Here is a 24,574-nt window from a genome sequence, read left to right as displayed (position 1 = left end):
CAACATGTTGAACGGCCAGGCCTTGAGTTCATTTCTAAACTGAAAGACTTGAGCAGTCCAGATTGCCACTGGGATGGGGTTCCAGACGACCAGAGAGTAGAAGGAGAACGACTTCCTCCTTGCAAGCAAGACTAGCAATGAATGGCCTTCCAGAGAAAGTACTCTGCCACCTGAAGGTTTTTAGTTTGGGCGTCAGCTAGGCCCGTGTAGTGGCAGAGGTAGTAGCCTTGTGTGCGAGTCATATGGTTTTGGACCATATCCTAACCGGGACGTGGAATCCAGTGTAGTAATAATAATTCAGCATTTATATAGCGCTACAAACCCTCAGGGATCCGAGCGCTGCTTATTACCCACGGTGTGTGTGGTGCTCATTTATCAACCTCGGAAGGATGAAAGGCTGAGTTTGGCCCTGCCGGGATTCGAACCTGCGTTAGCAGGCTCTGCACGGATGTCAAAGCGAGCGCTCTACTCGCTGTTCCACTTGGCCGGCTTACTAGAGCCGGTTAATTTACGCAATGAGGGTGTGATGTGAAGTTTCCAGAAGCCAGTGGTGACGAATACCACTGCACGATGCACCGCTTTGAGGAGTGCCAGGAACCCTGAGGTTGCATATAGTGGTTAAACAGGACTGGGGAGAGAACGGGACAGACACCAAGGATTCCCACATCTGATGAGGTGGTCAGACTGTTTTGGATCCGCTTTAAAAAGTCCCATCACATGACAGCACAATGGACTTTTACAGGTAAAAAACTCAAATGCAACTGCCACACCGATTACTCCCACTACTGCACGAGCTACTCAAGGACAACTTTTTTGTGTCAAGTGATGCACAACTTACTTTCTAGAGAACGGACACAATGAAAGCAGCCCATCTGCTAATACACTGAATTTAGGTATCTGGTTGCCTAGCCCATAAGTTAAGTGCCAGCCCACACTGAATTCTGGAGGGGAAGACTTCGCTCTTCTAAAGGAGTAAATACAGTAATGACACCTATTGCAGTGCTTAGAAAAATAATTAATCCAGCATCAAGCACTATAGAAAGAAGGTATCGTTTTCTGAGCTCCGGTGGCAGTTTCCAAGTTGAAAGGAGGTTAGAAGTAACCAAAGAACAACCAAGAGATTTAGGCTGGGTGGTGGACACTATATTCACAGTTTACTTGCTTCAGTAATCATTGTTAGGGCAATCAATGCTCATCCTCCCTGTGCCCCAACAAACCTGAAAGTCTGAAGCGCTCTGAACTATTATCTTGCAAGAAGGTAAAACTTTTCCACCATCCCCATCGATAGAGGTGGACAAAGTCGATTACATAGCATCTACAACTTGTCCAATCAGGAGTACATACGACCTGAATTCTAGTTAGCTAGTGGTAGTTGGATTTTCCTATAAAGGGGTACAAGATTCCACACTATTGAGCATGAGCGAAAGAGGGTTCACAAACCAACCAAAGAGCAAAAGAGGGGTCTGGATACATTTCAAATTAATACAAGTTGCCCGCCACCAAAGCATTTTCAAGAGATCTATGCCCCCCAATACATGCCAGTCTTACCACTTGCTTTGCCCATTAACCCCAGTATAGCTACTGGAAATACACTTGCGTTGGCTCTTGCTCCAAAATTAATTTTGCCAGAAGACTGGTTCTTGATGGCCGAGCGTTCCTAAATATCTCAGCAAGTATTGAATACCCTGCAACAATTGCTTGGGACCAGGCGCTAAAAATATTTCCATTAGAATGTAAATAATCTCTTTGCCGGGCCGCACCTAGAGGATCTTTTTTGCGCCATCACACCCCCCATCCCTATGTCATCGGAACTCATCCCCTCTTGCACACATACTCGCACTTAGATTTTTAAAACTTACAAGCACACCCTAGGTCGCCACCACCTCCAGACAACGTTCCCCACCTGATGTTCCCCGTCCTAGATGGCCCACTCCAGTGCACTCTTAATGAAAGAATCAGGAAGCGAGAGTGGGCTGGCATCTGTTATACCGCTTCCTGAATCCTGGGTCATGTGGCGCTCCAGGCAATTAATGCAACAATGCGCAAAAGCACCTTTGCCCCAGTAGCCCAAGGCTGAAGAAACAACACACTGGCCTTGCATGGCCCATTGGATAGGCTTAGATGGGGGTGCTCCAAACCACAGGAAACCCTACATTCCAACACAAAAGTGATGGCCCTTGGGTTTTGCCCCTACGGCCCGTTTTGGTAGATTGTCCTTTACATAAAAAGGCGTCAAGACAGCACCCTGTCCCCATTATGGACGAGTCTGCACTGGCTCGCATAAGCGCATTGGTCGTAAACCTGCAGCTCTAAAAATGTGCGTTGTACTAGGACACCCTCCACCCACCCAACCATGGACTATGCTGGCTAGGGCTAATGGGACTAGTCCAAAACATGTGTACAGTCAAAGTTTGCAGACACCTGTAATAGATTAATGGAATGGTGGAGGGGTTGTTTAATTATCTATATAGGGCCCCATCTGTTCCCGAATAGGTTTTGGCACCAGGGAGACTGTAAAAACAGGCGATCAGTCCCAATGGTTTTTAGAATAAGCAAAATCTTGTGAAATTGAGGAGGTAAAATGTACGTTGAAATATGGTCAACCTCAATTGGGAATGGATACAAAATGTGTGTCGGGAGAGTGGTGCGACAATGGTCTTCTTGATTATATCTGTAGACCATAATACTGTTCAGGTAGTGGTAGATGGGGCCACATTACGTGGCAGTGGGAGCAAATGTTGCATTTTAAAAACACTCAAAGTAGCCGAAAATTGCCTACGCTGGCCCTCTGGGTCCAACCTTTGCAGAAAGGCATCCAGATAATTTCAAGTACTCTTGAACATGGTCTATTATTACCATTAGAAGGGTGAAATATCAGGATTGGCATTTTCGCCAGCTGATCAGAAGCATTCAATTTTCTTCCATTATAACCTGTGAAAACTGAAATCCAATTGAGCCAAAATATGTCTTCAAAGTAAGCTTATGGTAAGACAAAAACAAAAAAAAAAAAACTAAACCGGTTACGCCGATGTCCCGCTTGCCCTTCTGACTTTTTGGTTGAGCCAACAGGTATAGTCACTACCTACAAGGGTCCTAAGACTTTCTGATCAATAATGACTTACCTATAAATTAACTGAATAGGTTCTTATATACTGCAACACTAACCCAAAGGTCTCAGGGCGCTCAGAAGACAGATAAATGAATAAGAACTAATACCTCATTCACCTTTTACAAGATATAAAGCCAAGAGTTGGGAATGGATTGCTCGACCACACTTACTACTGGGTAACGCTAGGAAAGCCTATGCATGGCGTTTGACCAAGTCTGTGATGCCTACAACCCCAAGCACAGAGATGGGATATTCCTGTAAACACACTGCCATCAGCCTGCATGTCTGGTGGTACTAAAATGGCCCTGAGGCCACTCCAGACACTTATTAGCATAAAAGCTGTTAAAAAAAACTAAAGAACTCAAAGAACTTAAAAAAGGTAATTCTGTAAAAAGCCCAGTAAATATTTTACCACTTTTGTTTGCAAAACGTTGAATACACTCACGAGCCAAGAATCATGACATTTAAGTGCCACTGTTTTTTGTAATCCATTGTGCACAATCTTTTGTTATCGACATTGAAAGATTATGCGTGAATTCTGATGAATGAGCCTGCCCTTTGAAACATACCCGTTTGTAGTGACAATCAGTGAACCTTAGAAACTAGACCCTGGACGGTTGTAGTTTGCGGCAACTGAACTTGCTGTGTTTTAAGCTGGGAGGTGGGGGACGGTTGGCCAGAATCCATGTAGGAGTCACAGAAAACATGTAAACGTTCCGCAGCTTTGTTGGACATACGGTACACAGTGGAACCTGGTCACCGAATAATCATCCGACATATAACTCAGTAAGTTCTCTCATCGTGCAATTAGCAGTCCCTTTTATCGCAGGCAACAATCGGCCCATATTTGGCAGTCCCGTACACACAATCGCTAGCACAACTGAAGCTCCCAATAACAACCGAAGTCCATTATTCAGCTCCGATAATGCAAGTCAAGCAGTACATTATATGTTACCTAGGGAGTATGCAATTACAGCAAAAATGAATTTCTCCCAAAACATACGCATGCTGCCCGATTAATAAGTAATTAGAACGGCTCCTTCCATTAGCCAATATTGCATTAGTCTAATAGCAGCAGGGCACTTTACCCAAAAACGTCATATTTAATGCAAGTGGACAAGTGCAGAGCGAAAGCACATCATTAACATTAATGCCCCCCACACACCACCGCTGCTGCTGCTGCTCCCCCTTCTGAGCTTGATGTGGACAAGTTACTTCACTCTAAGGTAGAGCGTCCTTTTATCATTTTTTTTGAATGACCGCCTGTAGGACGTCAAGGCCTAGGACCAAAATGAGTACCACCAATGGAAATAGGATAATGGCTGGCAACCATATACAATCCAAATATTAGCCACATCAATATTTTACGGCCATATGGAAGATAATAGGCTGACAGAACGCAGAGGCATCAAGTGGAAGAGCTACTCGGTTTTAAGAAATGAAAGACAGCAGTCCCCAAACGTCCCAAATGAAATGATTTGCAACAGGTTCCATGTCGCAAATACACCCTAAAAGCAAATTAAAACAATCCAACACTATAAGCATGCAACGAAAGTGAGGGGGCGCTGTTGCGCACGCGGCAACATGGATCCTGCCGTGTGAGCTCCTGCGACGGCTAAGGCGGTTTTAACAATAAATCCGTCATCTAGTTTTGGCATGAATTTTGATGAAAATTACGTCGGAACCGCATCCCGACGTGCTGCTCAAAAACCGGAGCCATTTGCTGCCACACGCCCGAGATACAGCGAGTTGTTTGTATCCTCACACGTCGAGCGGCAAGTGCCGATCGAGGACTCCGGACCTCCTTGACGTTACACCGGGAAGGCGAGGCATCACAGGCGGCTGGGGGAACCAGAGTCACCGCTAAACCGACAGACCCAAGCCAGCATCGACAATCTGGAGCGAGCGCTGCGCCTTCCAAAGACACGGGGGCCTTCCACTTAGGGACAGGGACACGGACAGACAAGCGAGTAATTGAGCGCACAGCACACGACGATACGCGCTAACTGCGGACATTTGTGACAAGTAATACAATCGGGGGCTGGGTACCGGCACTCCCTGTCCACCCTTGCACCGGTGACAACACCTTGGGTTCCCATAGCCCCAGTCCCTCGCACCCTTGTGCGTATAGCTGGAAACCGGACCTACTACGTTTCTCTCCCGACGCAGGGCTGGTGGTGTGGGCGCCCGGCGCCGGAGCCCCCCTACCGTATGTATGCACTGGTGGGAGCCCCCTCCCGGCCACGTTCAGCTCTCGAGTGCGGCCAGGATAGCCTACATTTGCTCCTAACGTGCTGAGCAACTACGGGGACGTCGTACCACTCCAGCACTGTGAAGAGTCCCCGAGGCACCCCACTCATAGGGAAGTACCAAACACTAGCAGCCTATGGTCACGTAACGCCAGGACAGGCTGTGACAACAGACAGGTGCCACCTCCCAATTCGGGGCTCACTGCCAGCTCTCTGCATGGTGTACTCATGTTCCCTCCATGCAGCTGGGCATACCACTACTCTGCGCACCAGGATAGCGCGACCATTCACAGGGTCGAAGACTTGATGTGCCCCAGCCGGTGACTCCGCCACAGGGAGGGCAGGGTATTCCGGAGGACAGCGCCACGCATTCCATAAGGGCGATGATACCACTTGAACTGAAACAGCTGGGTCTTGCTGTGGGCGGAACCCATGCTAATACAACAAAGTGCTATGAACTAAGGATACCAACAACTTTTAAATTACACTTGTAAGGCTGGCCACAGAGATACTCACCCACCGAACCGCGAGGGCACGCAAAGTGCTGGAACACGGATACCCCTGTGCTCTTGTTCGAAGGAAGTGGCAAACTACAGTCTACCTCTCACTGGTGAGAACACCCAACTCTTGAAGCTGCGACACAAACCCCAAGGAGTCTTGCCAATGCTAATTTCTCTTGAGGACATATAGGAGCGCAGGATGGCAGATAAAAACTGAGGGCAGGCAACACTGCTAAATCGAGGGCAATCATTGTGCCGACTGCACCAATTCCATGCCCCATGCAGCAACGCCACAGCAAATGTCAGTGCCAATTTGGAGCAGCATCAACAGGCAAACTAAGGCCCGATACAGTTAACCAGCGCTTCACATCGACCTGGGGCTCGCATGCTGCACTGTGGAAGACCAGGGACAACTACATAGAATAAGCAGATTATGCCCAAAGAAGCAGGCCCAAAGAAGAAAGGCAAAGGAACAATAGACAAGTTTACTACTAAGCTGAGAGCAATTGCCACAACCAACATGGCCTCAGACCAGGCCCCACAGGCAGAGGCCACTACCCCACCAATGACCATGGACCCCGAGGCAGTCTTTATGGCCATGCAGCAGGGCTTCTCTGCGCTCAACGACAAATTAGATGGGATCACGACAAGCGTGGCGATCATCAAGAATCAGCTGGAGAAAGCCACGGGTACCATCACAGAAGCCGAGACACGCATCAGCAACACCAAAGATGCATTGGACACCTTAAGCAATATGGCAACAATGGCAAAAGAGTTAGGGTTGGTGAAATTAAAATGTGAGGATTTAGAAGCCAGGTCGTGCCGTAATAATGTTTGTATAATTGGCATCCCAGAGGAAGCCCTTAAAGGCCCCATGGAAATCGCGGTGGAGAAACTCCTGAGAGACCTATTGGGTGACCCGGGCTGGTTCCCCATGTTCGTAGTAGAAAGAGCACATAGAACAATGGCACGGCGACCAAAACCTGGAGCCTATCCTAGACTAATCATCACATGGTTGAATTACAGGGACAGACCTGGTACTGAAAGCGGCAAGAGACAAGCAAGAACTACGGTGGGAGGCCAGCATCGTCTGCATATTTCCAGACTACACATTAGCGGTGCAGCAGTAACGACAGGTGTCAAAAAGCTATTACGTGATTGCCACATTCCCTATGCGATGCTGTACCGTGCCAGGCTACGCCTGCAACACAAGATGTATTTCTTCATGTTCCCAGAGGAGGCTGCAAGCTTTGTGGAGGCCAATATACCGGTTCTCCGAAAGCAGTCAGAGAATGGAACAGACAGTCCAGTGAGTGGGATACAATGATAGAATCCATTGGGACCCACGACAGCACGGAAACTGAAGACGACATTGGACGATGAGGGCAGTACCCTAAACCGATTTGTTTTATCAATGCGATTCCAGATATGCAATAAGGGGGGTAATTACTAACTGTTCAATGTGTGCAAGTAACAATAGGCAAAGTGTTAAAGCAGGCAGAGTTTGAAATTAACAAGCCTCGGCCGTCGCAACAGGCACCCCTGTTGCAGACGCATAGTGTAAGAAATGGTTGGGGGGAGGGGTAAGGGATATCATAGTTGAAGTTCGGGGGACTATGAGGGTGTGGGGAAGCGGGGGGATGGAAACAAGGGAAGTTAAAGTTAAAAAAGCACAGGTGCAGTTAACACTAAAATATGGAATCACACCAAGACTTAAACATATGACACATTTCCTACAGTGGTATTAAATTGTTGAGCTGGAATGTTCGGGGGCTGGGTTCTCCGATAAAGAGGAGGAAAATCATGGCCTACGTTAACAGGCTGGGTCCCAAAATTACTTGGTGGCCCAGCAAGTGCGTTTCCTGTAGAAAAATAGAGAGGCTAGCTCTTAACTGGGGTCCCCAACCCCACTACACGTCCTACTCGAGCCAGGCCCGGGGAGTCGGATACATAAATCCATTTCTTTCACTTGCTACGATACTGAAAGCGACCTGGGCGGCCGCCATGTCCTGGTACATGGTAAACTGAAAGAGGAAGAGGTACTACTCTTGAATATATACGCCCCAACATAGACGACCCAGGTTCCCCCCTCCCTCCCCCTCGACCCTGATTTGTGGAGGAGACATTAATACTATTCTTGCCACACACATGGACCTCACGTCGGATCAACCCAGAACACTCAACAATGCTGCCCGAGTAATCCTTACACACATGGCCGACCTGGGCCTTAAGGATGCCTGGCACTCCCTGAATGGTACGAGGAGGGCATACACGTTCTATTCCTCAGTGCATGACATGCATTCTACGATAGATGTCTGGTTGCTCTCACACAGGATCTTGGGCTGGGTTGCCGATGCAGATGCAGATACACACCAGAACGTTGTCTGATCACCCCCATCCAAATAACATTACAGATCCCGGAGATGAAGCTACACAGACCCCTGTGGAGATTTAAAGCTGATGCGCTGGCAGATCAGGTGTACAAAACTGCGCTAACCGAACAAATTGACGAGTACTTCATGCTCAATAAGGGGATCGTAGCAAGTCCGGCAATACTGTGGCAGGCCTTTAAGGTGTACATACGGGGTTCCGGTACGTCCAATGAATTTGGGGTATTGAAAGATATCCGAAGGGAACTAGGGTGGTGCGAAGGGGACATTGCCAGACTGCAAGAGCAATACCCATCCCCCAAATTGGGGTTACACATTAAAACCTAACTCGAGGAATATAGGAAAGCGATGGACCGAGAGGTCCGCTATTTTGACAGGCCCGCTGCTGCTAGAAGATACAAGGAGTAGGAACGTCCTGGTAGGCTCTTGGCTAGAATGGGGAGGGGTGAACGTGTGCCCACAAGCATACCCTGCATAACACATCCAGATGGGATAGTGACCACTGAACAGGAAGGGATTGAAGACACATTCTATGATTTCTACAAGTGATTGTACCCCCCAAACCCCCACAGCACAGCCACGGAGCTCGAGATAGATCAATACCTCTCCGGTATACCGGCAACGCTCCTATCCCCCGATGCTAGGGATGTCCTGGAGAACCCGATCACTATAACCGAGATAATAGATGCCATTAAGGCACTCCCGAATGGCAAAGCTCCGGGCTCTGATGTTCTTGGGGCACAATGTCTGGCTTGACGTGCAAGAAAAAGTTGAGTTACCCGAGACCACTAGAGAGGCTACTACTGAATACTGGGAGGCCCCCTGATGAATGAGGACCGTATAGACCATTTTCATTGATAAACACTGACACCAAGATCTTTGCCACACAGCTAACACCACTAATGCCATATATGGTCCATGATGATCAAGCTAGCTTTGTAACGGGCAGGTCCACAGCGACTAATATCCGATGCTGCTACAACATATTGGCAACAGTGCCGAAGGAATTACAAGGGGTGGCAATCACACTTGATATGCAGAAGGCCTTTGACACAGTCTACTGGCCATTTCTGTTCAGAGTTTTACACAATTAGGGATCCAGCGCTAACTTTATAAAATGGGTGAAGTTGCTCTACACCCACCACAACGCTAGAATGTGTGTGAATGGCACCCTCTCAGCAGTTTTGGAACTGCTGGGAGGCACAACACAAGGCTGTCCACTGGTAATCGAGCCATTAGCAGACCTACTGAGAACCAGATATTGCAGACTCGGTCTGCAGATGGCGGGGAAGGTGGAGACCACCACATTGTACGCGGACGACATCACGTTATATGTGAAAAATCCCAACTGCAACATAGGTGGAGTGCTAAATGCAGTTAAACCATTTGGTGGGTACTCCGGTCTCAAGCTAAACTCTGCTAAATTGGACATTTTTCCCCCTTACTGAAGTGACCGTTAAACCTACCGCGCGTCATGGGCTCATATGGAGTCCGTACATACCAAATACCTGGGGTTACAAGTAGCTAGATAGGAACAATTATCCAACACACTGAACTACGAAACACTAGCAGATGCGCTCTGCGTCGAGATGGAGATCCCTACCAGTATCAATGATGGGCAGGATCGCCCTTATCAAAATGATAATTCTACCAAAGCTATTTTATTTGTTCAGCACTGTCCCAGTATGGCCTGGGAGAACTCTAGGAGCGCCTGCACTTCACTGGTGTGGAACGGGCAATCCAGACTAAGCTGGCGTGTACTGACAGACCAATACTCCCAGGGGGCTGGGGGGAGATTAGAAGCTCCAGATTTTGAAATTTACTACATGGTGGCGCAAGCTCACGACGCGGCACAGTGGGCTACCGCATACTGTGACCAACAGATAGTGTCAGTCCCAGCACCGATTGCACTCCTCCACAGATGGCACCTCCGCACCGTAAAAGCTACAACACCACAGATCCGACACTTGTGACGTGCACGGCTTGGGCTAAGATTGCCGGTTCACAAGGGTCAGAATCACTACCCGAATATGCCAATATGGAGGGGCTCATTACATACCGCCCACAATGGACACAAATGCCACAGGGGCAACAAAGGTATCCATCAGTTTGGAGATCTCTTCCCCGACAAGGAATTCATTCCTTGGGACACCATCAAAGTGATGGTAGGGGACACGCTGGTTCAAAACATGTATTACCTGCGCATGAGGTCCATCATCGCCAAAGTATGGACCAAATTCCCAACAGAACCAGTGACACACCTAGGAATGGGCTATATGTTCACTGCAACAACGGTTAAAATAGCTTCAACACTATACAAACTCATATTGACAACCCGTACCCCACCACCCCTGAAGACGCTGGTGATGTGGGTATCGGACTTGGGGCATCCAATCACTGATGTTATGGGCACAGGTATGCGGTCTGACGAAAGATATGTCATGTAACGCATGCTATAGACTTATACACTATAAAATCATTCACAGGTTACACTACACCCCGGCTAAATTGAAACGCATATACCCGGCAATGGATGGCAAATGTCCCAGGTGCGGTAGCGAAGAGGATACCCTACACGTTTTACTCATGCACAAACCTAAGTCAATACGGGGCTGATATATGCGATGTGTTGGATGAGATGGCAGAACGCCCCATCGAGAGATCCCAAACTGTATGCCTACTGGGGGCCACGGGAGGACTCCCCCCACGTGGCAGAAGCTGATGAATTTAGGTCTATTATTGGCTAAGAGGGCTATACTCCTGCAGTGGAAGAGCAATAACTCGCCCACCAAAAAGGATTGGGAGAAAGACATGCACCGGGCGAACGACAATGAGGTAATGTATATAGAGCTGCTGCATGCAGCGATGCGATCCAGAGACATTTGGGGGAAGATTCAGACAATACCTGGCAGATAATAATGCTGACGGAGATGAGGAATAGCACTATACATTGATCCCTGAAGATGTAACAATGTCATGTGAAATGAGTAAACTTGGTACGACTGTATATGTAAAGTAACTGAATTAAAAATAAATAAGGCATGCAACGAAAGTGCCAATTTACAAACTGCAAAGAGAAAAAGAACACCAACACATTTTGCAAAAGTCTATTCATTAAAATAGCTGCTGCTAAACATTTGAAAGACAATGGCCCGCTATTCGGAATGAAAAGATAGTTTGCCTCAGGTTTTAACAAAGGTCAGCCAGTCCCACGCAAAATAAAAACGTACAAAAATGCCATGTTGCTTTTAACTTGTGTTCTAAATAACTGCAGAACAAACATGTAAATAGCAGGTATCTATTAAAGCGGAAGTTCTCAGAAATTGTATTACCCCCGATCAATTGTGCATGCATTTGTTGTAATGCAAGTTAGTCTGGTTTTGTATCACTGGCCAGGAGTGCTGACCGATGGAACGTTGATGTATGGATGATACAGCTCAGGAGAATGTTTAGCGAATGTTGTGTGCGAGTGTTTCAATCAATGTCAGTTGTTGCCCGATCCTGTTATGTACATACCTGCAAGTAACTGGAGTTGTTCATGTGTAACTATGTATAATAAAGTATACTGGTTCAACCTACATGGCTCCACAGCTGGTATGTGTACTTCTGGTCAGTGATCTTAACATGTGTCTTAGCCCAGGATGAAAAACTAATGCTTTAAAACTTCATGAAGCTTCTCATAAAAAGAAAAGAAAAGTGTGCCAGTGCTAAGTTTACGCTGGTGCCACGTTCACGTTCAATAGAATATTTGGCGCTCAGTTAGTGCTTCCATTAAATAATCCCATTTATAATATTGTCAAGAACTCCAGTCAAGTGGCCAACTGACTCAACGTAGAGTTTGGGCAGCATGTTGTAATAACCGAGGATGCAATAACTTCAAAAGGTTGAAAAGAAATAATCAATCAATGAAAATGTACTGTGCGTGTTGATTTTCAATGTGTTGATAATGCTTTTGTGAATTGTGTCCATTGATTTAGGGATAATGAAAATCAGTTTGAGTGTTTTTAAAGTAACAATTTACAAAGTTCAGATAAAGGCAAGGTGGGGTTATAAGGCGCATTTCGTGCATTATGCACAGTTAGATGTTGCAGCATAAAGGACATTCTAGAGATAGAAAAATGGTGCATTTTAGGACATGCTTGCAGCATAAAGGATATCCAATTAGATTAACAATTGTGTTATTCGTAAAACATGCCATTTAGGTGCCTCAGCCACTAGGCTGTGAACAGCGACTATAGCGATACCAGTATGAATATTGTTTAACAGATGCAGATTTCATGAATTGGCATGCGATGGGACTGAAAGTTATGTGACCATTCATTGAGTTTTGGGCCGCTGTCGTGTACTGTGGTGTTTTGTGTAGTGGCTCATTAACATTACACGTCGTTGCTTAACCTTGTACCACATTGTTTTATTGGTGCATGGGTTGTTCGGGAACGCAAGCTCAGTGATATTCTGCATCCAGAATAGATGTTCAAGTAGTGGTTATGCACCGTTCAGTTAGGGTTTCACATCCAGTTTACGTGTTCAACACTTGCTGACTGCCTTAAGGGTTTTGTGCAGCAGCCGCCGATTTGGGCATACTGCCTGGACTGTCCGTCGGTTGGACATTGTAGTAGTTGTGCACAGGACTGTAGAGGTAAAAGTAGTAAATTGCACACATTACAACTTATCAATCTGTGCACAAAGAGCCAAAAAGTGAAAGGTTGTTGATGGTGCACCCAGCAAGGGAAAAAAAAAGAAAATGCGCATTGAATGGAAAAGCTCATATATATCTTTATTGTAGAAATGTTGGCCAAACGTTCCCCCATTAGTTTCTCACAGTTTTATTAGAATATTTTAATTATAGTTGGTTCTTGGTGCTACCAGGAGCACCTTTGCCATTTGGTTATATCTTTTGTGGCGAGTGTGGGGTTACGCGTGTTGGCATGCTTGTGGGTTGTGTGCATGCACGCAAGTGCGATTTCACTGGATGTATGTGGGTGGCATGGATGAACATGGCTCTCTTCCGAGTTGTCATGTTGGATGTGACATGACAACCACCTGTTTTGAGAGGTTTGCTTGCACATGTCGCTTTGCTGCCCCGTTCCACTTATCTCGCTTTGGTATGATGAGTGTTGTAGTGCATGCATGGAAAGTGATGCGTCAGTGTATTGTAATTCTTGGTGACAGGTGCTTGCACAGACATTTTGAAGTGATGACTGAGTGTTTGCTTAGTATCTTGGTGGTTAATACTCTTGCGGGACTGTACGATTTGGGTGATGTTTGGGGCCGATTGCAAATGTTTGTGTCTGGAATGGGAGGGTGGAAGTTGGTAGATTACGTACCCCTTCCGTCTTAGTTTGTGGATTTCTGCAGCAGTGTTTTGCTTTGGCTCTGTATCGATGTTTTGCATTGCATCCAGGTCCAGTGTGTGGCAATCCGTGATCACCTTCCCCTGGTTCTCTGCCTTTTGGTGCGCAGTTGGTTTCCTGTGTGTTACCCTTTGGGTATTTGTGGCAGACTGGCAGATCCGGATGAAAGGTTGTTGGTTGACACGGGGCAATGCTGTGTGTGGTTTTGGAGATGTTGGTGTAGGGCTGTTTTTATTTTCCGTTAGGGAGGGCAATGTTGTAATGCGAGTTAGTCTGGTTATCCATCACTCGCCAGGACTGCATGCTGATGGAATGGGGATGTATGCATGACAGACAGCTGAGGAGAATGTTGAGTGAGTGTTGTGTGCAAGTGTTCCATGAATGTCAGTTGGGGGCCTGAGCTAGAGGCGACAGGATGGCCGGTGCATCTCTGTTATGTACATACCTGCAAGTAACTGGAGTTGTACATATGTAACTATGCATAATAAAGTATCCTGGTTCAACCTACATGGCTCCACAGCTACTCTTTGTACTTATGGTCCGAGCCCTACACCACATCTGAACAGTATTTTTGAGCATACATCAATCGATCCAAAAAAATGTTCAATGCATCTTACCTTCGATTTTCTCACATTTACACATGTGAAACTCAAGGGTCTGAAACCGCCATCTTGTGCTAATCTTATCAGTTATCCATCGTCCTAAGTTCAAGTGCCCTTGCAATAGTAAATCAGAGCGCCTGCCCCTCAGATGGCATCGCTAGTTGCTTATGCCCCTTGTCACAACACCAATGCACATCTCATATCAGCGTCTTCTGTGCGCAAACTATTGACGTGTCTCCATGGAAATGTCAAGTCGCCTTCTTACCTCAACTATTAACAAACCCTTTCTGATCAGACAACATTTGAGTTTCTTCTTCCTTAGTATCATTATTTAATTCAGATCCTCCACAACCTTGTTGCTCTGTTCAGCTATCTACCAAGAACAGGTACTTACAACACTATCTGTAACAAATTAATTGTGTAAACGCTTCGCATATAAAAAAAAAAAATGTTTCTGTATTTCACAAACGGAATTAAAATTCATTTTACATGCGTCAATGAGAACTAAGTTTGGGCCTATTCATCTCGTCTTTGCATTATGGGTTTTTGTAACATGTCTGTTTCTTATCTAAAACCTCATTTCGTTACTTTATCACTGTTCATTTTATACTTCAATACTCCGGAGTTAAGGTAACAATTTAGCCCTACCTGTGAACACCGGAGTATACACAAGAGGAAATAGTTGAGGGATAAAGAACCCAAAATTATGGGGAATCTGATGAGTTGTGACGATCACCAGATCCTGATGCTAGTTGCATAGAAGGCACATGGTATACCCGTCAACAATGTGAGGTGATGCAAACTTGGTGGAGAACTGCTATTGCAGAGAAAACTAGCTGCTTGGCATACATAGCCGAAGACACCACCATTATAAGTTACCCACCTGCATGACTTCAGGGCAGTTTGCTTGCCCTTGCAATCCAAGTACTGAGTACGTTTCCTGTTAATACCTTGTAATTTAGACAACCTAGAACGCTGACATTTTATGTTCTTCTCCTACTACATTGTAACTGATGGTTCACAGACGATAGAATTTCTTATATTGTAAAAAAAAAAAAGGTCTAGTTCTTACCTCATGCAAAGTATTCAACAATATATTCAACAATAACATTTCTTTTACTTGAAAGTAAAACAAAATTTCCCCATGTTCCAAACGTATTTCTCAAATGAGAGTTCACATTTCTAGATCATACCTACTTGAAAACAATAGTACTGTCAGTACTTTGCTCGCAGAGTTACTTTAAGCATACCAATGTCTTCTATTTCAGAAGATAGCCCAAACTAGATAAATGCAATTATTGGAGTCATTCATTTCTGCATCTCTGGGATTGGGATTTCGCGTTCGACAAGTAATATCTGCCTGTGTGGTTCGCGCCATTCATGAAAAATTCCCGTGACTCCAGACAATACAAGGGATGTATATGACAGTACCTCAAAGGCAACCGTATAATTTGTCTACGCCATCAACCCAATCTTTAAAAAAAGGTTTACAAAAATATATGTACGATAATTTTACATTGAATTTTTTAAAGTTATATATCAATTGAGTATGTGTTACATTTAAAATTTCAATTTTTTCTTTCTAATCTCAAATTGTCACTATCCACATAAAAGGCACAAACGCTACAGTGAAAATAAAATAAAGTGCTTGCAATTAAAGGACAATTGCAAATCATAATCTTATAATTTACCAACTTTTTTTGCATTCATGTACTCATTACATTCCATTTCTGAATAAACTACCTGAATAATAACTGAAGTCACATTTTCACGACATACATAAAATCAATGAGGTACTATGACAAGTGATTAAAACTAAATTGTTAGTTACCAACACCTGCAAGCATAAAATATTCCAAAATATATATGTTATACCATCAACATCATGAAATATTACTGTTTCTGCCATGAACAATTTTTTTTATATTCTATGTATATCAGTTATCCCTTCATAATGCACTTGAGTGCAATTACTTTTTTTTGGGCAGCAGGCTTAACACAGTCTAAATGAATGTACTATTCAACGTGTACTAAAGTCTATAGACCACTGTCTGCCTATAGCCTGCTCTCTACATATCCACATATCCATCTTAAAAGTCAATGTCCCTGCAGTGAACATATCTGTGTCCTTTAACAAGGTTCCTGGCAAATTGCCCTAGTTCCATCCTGATCCATCCCCCCCTCACCAAAGGCAGTGGTTACTTGGGCCCATGCACTCAAGGGTGGGTGTGGATGGGAATGCACAAGGTGCCACATACCATGTACACCACAAAAGGGTTATTTCACATGGTGACCATTGGCTACCTAGACAGTGTCTCCAAACTCCACTTTGAAGACCCTGTTCAAGCAACCAGCGTGCGTCTCCTTTGACTAAGTATCGGTCCTGTTGCGCTCGCTCACCCATATCAATCCCCTCTCTAGTATCAATGGCATTTCGGACCTGTGACCGTGTGCTCGCAAGGGGGCTGTTAGGATGCAACGCACATATCACATTCACATACACCATTAATACCTTCAAATTTAACAAGAAAACATCTCTGCAGTCTACAACAGATCTCGTCATCACACCACTTGTTACCTTGGTTGCTGAATCGGCTCATCTATTTTTATAATTCCAGGTAGATTAACTCTTGGTTTTTCGAGCAACATAGTTTTCAGTTTGGTACATTTCTAGTGCTTTTTACTCAATGTACATCCTATTTTTATTTTCATGCATCTCAATGACCTCACCATTATCAACCTTTAAGTATTATCTCTGAATTACCACACAACAGGGTATTGTTGGAAATGTCATTTTTTTCGTAATCCAGGTTTTCAATTCATGTTTTCTTTAGATGGCTGAAAGGATGAATGTATCAGAAATACATTTCTTCTTGTGATAGAAGAATCGACTAATTTGATCACCTGGATGGTTAGATTAGATTACATGGAAAAAAGCGGCAGAGAGGTGGGCACCACTATAAATTCAAAATTTGGATCAAGTGGCATGTTTATTGCATTTGCAGTAATTTGCTTCTCATATATGGCGCTACCAGGTTAGGAATAGCCCAAATGAGACCAGGGCTATAACGAAAACATAGCCTCAAAAGAAAAACAGAGTGGGGTCCACCCTGTAGAGCCTGGTGCTCCTCGTTGCTCCTCGAAAGGAGCTCAATTAATTTGTTCTCAAGTTCCAAATTTTAAAGCTTTTGTTTGTGATATGTTTGCTTCAATCTTCGATTATATTATTGCTAGTTTACTTGCTTCAATGATCAGATGTTCAAAATATACTAATTCGAAAATATGCTGTAAAAGATTTGTGTTTTAACCACACAATTATCCCAAGAGGGGGGCGTGGCTACGAGGGCCATGTAGGAGGACGCGATCTGGAGGAGCTCCCGAGATCCTGCGAAATAGTGCATAACAACGTGCCTATGACTGCTGAAAACACACATGTTGGTGTGTGAACGGATTGACTGCGCTTGGTGAACTTTTGGAAGGCGAGGGAGGAATGGCGGTGGAGTTTTGCCGAAAAAGATAAGGAACGGCGGAGACGGAAGACGAAACAAAATGGCCGATCAACGACCGGAACAAAGGAAGGAGCAGGCCGCATGGTGGTCGGGCGATAGGAGCGGACCGTGTGCGCATTTGTAACTTGCGCGGAACGGAGGTCCACTATGATGGGATACTAACGCGAATCGGCCTGTATGGCTGCAGAATCATGTCTAATAGAACCGTGAGACCGAAGGCGAAGCAGCCCACGTTGGACGACTTCGCCAAGACGCCCCCTGGTCCGGAAAGTTCAAAGAGCAAGGATAAGTCGCCTGCAGGCGGCATGCCTGTGACGGGCACTAACCAAGAGGTCCTGGCTGCGATTGCGGACCTGAAGGTGGCCTGGGAGGCTAAACTTGAACTGGCCGTTACTGAGCTTAAAACGGCATTGGACCTTAAGGTCGGTGAGGAGCAGGAAGAGGTGAATTTACTTCGACAGGACGTCAGGTCTTTGGCGGAGCGCACGGAGACCCTTGAGAAAGAGGTGAGCCTGAACACCGCGGATTGTGCCTCCCACAAGGCCGAATTGCATGCCCTGGTGCAGAGAGTGGGCAACTTGGAGAACAGGGCGGAGGAGGCGGAAGGACGCGCCCGACGGAACAACATTCGCATTGTGGGCCTGCCAGAAGGATCAGAGGGCCACGATCCCACGGAGTTCATTGAATCTATGCTATTGCAGGAGATACCCGGAGGAGCTTTATCTCAGGGATTCGCGGTGGAACGTGCGCATAGAGCTCTGACAAGGAAGCCGCCGCCAGGAAACCCACCTAGGCCAGTAATTGCCAAAATCCTTAATTACCGGGACCGGGAGAGGATACTAGAACACTTCCGCAAGGGTTGAACGATTACAGAGAAGGGCGGCAAACATAACGGCCTACCCAGACTATTCCCAGACTGTGCAGCATAGCCGTATGAACTTTGGGACGGTAAAGCGGCGATTGAGAGAGGCGGACCATAAATACATATTGCTGTATCCGGCGAAATTGAAGGTTTTTCACAAACACAGGACTTTGTTTTTTGAGACTCCGGAGGACGCTATGGGATGGCTCGACGCGCAGGGATGCCCCCAGGAGCCTGATGTTCGAACGGGAAGAGGAGATGGAGGAGATAAGTAGTGCACGAGGAGGGCGCTACAAGATGGCGCGTAATAGGACTCTTGGACTTGATTATAGTCATTTGAGCGGCCTTAGGCAGAGAAGGTCGGACTGTTAAACAATATGCTATAAGCACTGCGACTATTGCTGTTTTTAGGGGAGCCTTGCAGAGCTGATCTCTTCACCCCACTTAGTAACCTTAGTTAAGTGGCCATTAGGGCGACTTGACCGTACTGAGCTCTGGGCATTGGTTGGTGCTTGCAGGGCTAGATGTGGGGGTGCCCGAGTTCCATGGATGGAGCTGGGCAGCAGTTGGGGAGTGTGGTGTTGGGGAAGGGATGGGTAGAGGGTGGGGAGTTTGGGGTGTACATAGTTATGGGGAGTTCGAGTTTGTACATGAGGCTATAAGAAAGAGCTAGAAGACTATCTGTATCGCATGGGCAGGTGGTATTGGCTGCACGGAAGGGGGAGGATACTTATGAGCTAGGGGGATCTTAAGATCATAACGTGTGATGTCAGGGGACTCAATAGTTACTTAAAGAGGAGCAAGGTCATGATGTATTTGAAAAGACAGAAGATTGATATTGCACTGTTGCAGGAGACGCATCTGATGCGGGAAAAGTTGGAGCGGTTGGGGAAGAAGTGGAGAGGTATTGCAGTGGGTTCTCCGTATTCTGCCTACGCTAGGGGAGTGTTGGTCTGGGTGGCACCGCACGTTCCACTCCAACTTACACAGGAGGTGGTGGATACAGAGGGGAGGATGCTTATATTGAAGGCGCTGGTGGAGAATAAAAAAGGTGTGCATTGTAAATACATATGCCCCCAATCAAAACACGGCGGCATATTTTAGGACTCTGTGCGCCAACCTGGGTACGTGTGTGGGTGGGGCGGTTATAGCCAGGGCGTTGCAGACGCTGCTCGACGACTTCGGGCTGGCAGATGTTTGGAGACTGAAACATCCTAATGGGGAGCAGTATTTTCATTACTCCGCCCCGCAACAACTGCATACGAGACTTTATTTTTTGCCATGCCAGATGTGGTGGTAGAGACCACCCAAATAGAATACAAAGCAAGGGTCCTGTCGGACCACGCGCCTCTGGTCCTGGGGTGGCAGTACTGCCGCCCCAGGGAGCGGATACTGACGTGGCGCCTACGGGCTGAGGCGCTCAAGGATCCGGTTTTCAGAGAAGATATCAGAGACGAGATTATACATTATTTCGAAGAGAACACTGGTAGTGTGGATTCGGCGGGCACGCTCTGGGAAGCCTTTAAGGTGGTGTTGCGGGGTGCTGCCATCGCTAAAACAAAGGGCCTGCAGGGTGGGGTCCTGACGGAGTTGGAGGGAGCGGAGGATGAACTGGAAAGGGAACTCAATAGTGGAGGGGGGGGATGCGGAGCTAGTACTTAAACTACAACAGTGGTGTGCAGAACTTTGGGAAAGGCTCTGCAACCTTAACTATAAGTAGTATGTTGAGAGGCAGCATGCAGGTGGGGGATAAAACGGGCCGCCTCTTGGCGTGACTATACAAGAGTGAAACCCCTAGGCCCCCCGATTAGGACGATAACCGGAGAGGATGGAGAGGAAGCGGACACCCAAGAAGCAGTCAATGAGGCATTCTTGGATTATTACAGGGCACTATATGAGGACAAAAGGGGGGGCAGCCGAGAGGAGATAAGGGAAACTTTGAGAGATTGGATTACCTAAGATTAGTGCCGAAGAAAGAAGAGCTGGATGCACCAATTACTTTGGAGGAATTGAGGAGGTGGTGAGGCAGCTGCCCACCAGTAAGACCCCGGGAGCGGACGGACTTCCTAGCGAATTTTATAAAGCATATAGAGAGGAGGTACTCCCCCCCCCCCCCGGCCCCCCCACCCCTCATGCTAGAAATGCTTAATGAATCGTTTGAAGTGGGCCGGTTGCTGGAACCGCTTAGAGAAGCGATTATAATACCGCTCCCTAAACCCAACAAACCAGGACATAGCTGCAGCTCCTACAGGCCCTTGTCAATGCTGAACCAGGACAGCAAGATATTGACGGCAGTCCTGGCTAATAGATTGCGGAGAGTTATTAGTAAATTGATACATCCGGACCAAACAGGTTAGGTGCCCAACAGGAATATAACCCACAAGCATAGGCAACTCCATTGGGTGGTTGAATGGGGGAGCAAGAGCGAGGGTGAAATGGCGGTTGTGTCCTTTGATGCAGTCAAAGCTTTAGATTGTCAGGTGGTCGTGGTTGCTGGAGGCCCGGAGGGAATACAGGATGGGGCCGTGCTACATTAGGTGGGCGAAGTTGCTGTACAGTGAGCCGCTAGCTAGGGTACGTACAGGAGCGGCGATATCCGAGAGGTGGCAACTTAGCAGAGGCACCAGACAAGGGTGCCCCTGGTCCCCGATGTTATATATTCTGGCCCTGGAGCCCCTGGCAGTGTACCTTCGGCAACAATATGACATGATAGGCATCGAGGTAGGGGGAGAGAAACACCTAATATCCCTGTATGCTGACGATTTGCTATTATATTTGAAATATCCGGAGGAATATTCTGGAGGTAATGGAAAGGTATGCGGAACTGTCTGGCATAGCGGTGAACCCCCAAAAATCGGGCATATTCCCATTGGGTAGCTACAGAGGAACCCTACCGGAGCGGTTGCCAGTGTTGCCGATACCATGGGCGGTTGGTTCCTTCCGCTACCTCGGAATAGATATGTATCACACGGTAGAGGAGGAACATTTGCATAACACTGAGGTGGCTGTGAGAAAAATCCGTATAGGCATGAAGTTTTGGGAAAAGTTGCCGTTGGAGATGATGGGACAGGGGGGCAATGCTTAAAATGGTGGTCCTGCCTAGGCTCTTACATTTTTTCAGCAATACTCTGTATATGATAGCCAAGAAGTTTTTTGCCAAGCTGAATAGTATGTGCAGAGATTTCCTATGGCATGGCACTCGGAATAGAGTGGCGCTATGGAAGTTGCAGAATTTCTATGAGAGGGGGGGTATTAAACTGCCTAATTTTGAGGCCTATTATGTAGCTGGTCAGTTGCAATATGTGGTCAAATGGCTCTCTGATGAGTTAACTCCCGAATTAGACAGGACTGCACTGCGTTTTACCTGAAGGAGATTATTTGGTTGCCTAGTTCAGAAATGAAGGAGCGCCCGGGAATGATGTTGCTGGGGTGGAAGATGTGGCGTAGAGTATGTCGAATGATGGAGGACCCGTACCCGTGTGCCCTGCAGGTGCCGCTGCTGCTTTGGCAGGGGAAGACAAGCAACTAAGGATGATAATCAGGACCTACTGGGAGTCGGTCGGGCTGGTCACATTGGGGGATGTTTGGCAAGAGGGGACCATTAGGGATTTTGAAGGACTAGGGGAAGAGGGGGGGCTTGTATAGGGGCCAGTATGCCACGTACCTAAGGCTGGTGCAGAATATTCGTAAAATCTGGCCAGAGACTGTATTGGCGGAGGAACCAGACGCCACTATGGGGACATGAGATCTCTAGATTGTATGAGATGGTGATGACCTGGGTTGGGAAGGAGTTGACGCATTTGAGGTTGGATTGGGAAACAGAGGTGGGAGCACAGATGGAAGATGGGATGTGGGAGCGTGCTATGGGATACCACAAGGTGGTGTCAAGAAATGCTAGATTACAACAAATACAGTTGTATATAACGCACAGAGCTTACATGACCCCGATGAGCATATGGAAGTTTGGAAATGCGGGACGACAAGCGTGCCCAAAGTGCGATAAGGAAAATGCTGATATGACACATGTTTTGGTCTTGCCCGGTGATTGAGAGTTTCTGGGGAGAAGTGGCGCAAAAACTAGCGGACAAAGGGGTCACGCTCATTATAGATACGGCTTGGGCCTGCCTGTTGGGAGGGTTTCCCAGACCACGGAAACTTAAACATGTTGGGAAATTGAAGGACTTGGCATATGTGCTCGCAAAACGAAGGATTGCCATGGGATGGAAGCCGTGTCATAAGCCACGGGTGGAGGTGTGGTGGCGGGAATTGCAGAAATGGGCAGAGGCTGAAACGGTGGTATGGTAGGAGGCATGTAGCACATGTGGGGAAGAAGTGGGTACCCTGATGGCATGGAGAGTATTAATAGCAGGACTGTGTGGAACAATAACGGATTCTGCAGACTCAGGAGGTGATACCCTGCCACACGTAGCAGATACGGAAAGTGAAGGACAAACAAGCACTTGAGGGGGGAGGGATTGGGGGAGCAGTGGTCTTGACTAATTGATGTTCATGTGATTGTTGCAAAAGCGCTGCCAGTTTGGTTTGTATTGTTTGTTTTAAAAATTAATAAAAACCGTTAAAAAAAAAAAAAGAAAAATTATCCCCAGAGAATCAACAAATCCTCAGTTAACAGTACAAGCTCTTTGGCCAATGCATTTCGGTGCAAAGCACCTTCGTCAGGGCTGCGTTAGTTCAAAAAACATTAATTCAAACAAACATTCCAATCATGTAATTAACTGTAAGTATTTACATACCCCCATTTGAGCGTGTCACAAAAGATGCATGGTTGTATGCCGGTGAAGAGGTCAGGAGAAAACCGAAAAAGACAGTACCCTAATTAGAATACTCGAACCCATATTTGCATCATGTATTATACCTTTTACCAAATTTAACTCACGTCATGTTTAATATTTACCTTAGCTATGACTGGCAGGAATGTGTGTAGTGTTCCTTCAATTTCAAGTATACGGGGTAGATATCTCTGCGGGAGAAACAGTATGCAATGAACGTGTTGAGCTTCATGGTGTTGCTGTGTGTTTCAATATCTGTGCAGGTAAAGCCCTTACCTCTATGCCGTATTCGTTGAACCGTTCTGCTCGTGCGGCGGGCTGCAAATGCAACCGCTCACCAGAGCGGTGTGTTTAAACGTTGCCATGAAGACCGGGGCGGCACCACACGTCCAGGATTGACAGTGCAGGCACACCTCCGGTCCCACCCTCCCAAGGGATTGGAGGGGAGGGACGTGGTCAACGTCATGACAACGCTCTGTCCGGAAGTAGACACTTCATTCCGGGTCCGTGAACCATGTAGTTATGTGCGACTGTAAACAAGGCAGAATCGCGCTCCCGCAGGAACAATATACGCATTGTTGGAGTCCCGGAAAACGCACTTAAGGCAAGATGGAGCTTGCAATGGAGAACCAGCTTAACGACCTCTTGGATCAACCAAATCTGTCTCAGTTGTTTACCGTCAATAGGGCTCATAGGGCACCGTCGCCTAAACAAAAGCCTGGAGATTACCCCAGACCCACAATTGCAAAAATTCTAAGTTAGAGACAGGCGCGATTCTTAGAATTGCCAGGGAGAATAAAGAACTCAGGTTGGCCTCCCAGAATATCTGCGACTTCTCGGTCCAGGGACAGTTAGAGCGACGCCAATTCACCGGGTTGAAGAAACTGCTTTGAGAAAAATATGTACAATACGCAATGCTGTTCCCTTGCGAGACTGAAGCTGCAAATCCGGGGCAAACTACTTCTTTACAGTGCCGAATGAAGCCATGAAATTCATAGAGGCACAGATCCCTGAAGCCAACGCTCCGGAAGTCCCATTCGACGACGACTGACACCTTTGTTATTTGTGCTACATGCAGTCCAGTGTCATTATCTGCAACATGTGAAGATGGTATATTGAAGTTGCTGCACAAGCGATATTGTTTTCAGAAAAGGGGCATGCACCCCCACCCATACACCGGCAATGGCCTACGGTAACACTGCTCCCATT

At 46.6% G+C, this 24,574-nt stretch overlaps 1 protein-coding gene across 3 annotated transcripts in view; it reads right to left on the bottom strand.

The window, feature by feature from the left end:
• RTN3 (reticulon 3) overlaps window positions 1-24,574 on the bottom strand; it is a 344,971-nt gene that overhangs the window by 307,719 nt on the left and 12,678 nt on the right. The gene's annotated exons all lie outside the window — the stretch shown is intronic.

Source organism: Ambystoma mexicanum, chromosome 2p (assembly GCF_040938575.1).
Source record: "Ambystoma mexicanum isolate Mex_15411 chromosome 2p, UKY_AmexF1_1, whole genome shotgun sequence".
Classification (NCBI taxonomy): domain Eukaryota; kingdom Metazoa; phylum Chordata; class Amphibia; order Caudata; family Ambystomatidae; genus Ambystoma; species Ambystoma mexicanum.
Note: the sequence above shows the minus strand (reverse complement) of the source record. Positions and strands in the feature narration are given on the sequence as shown.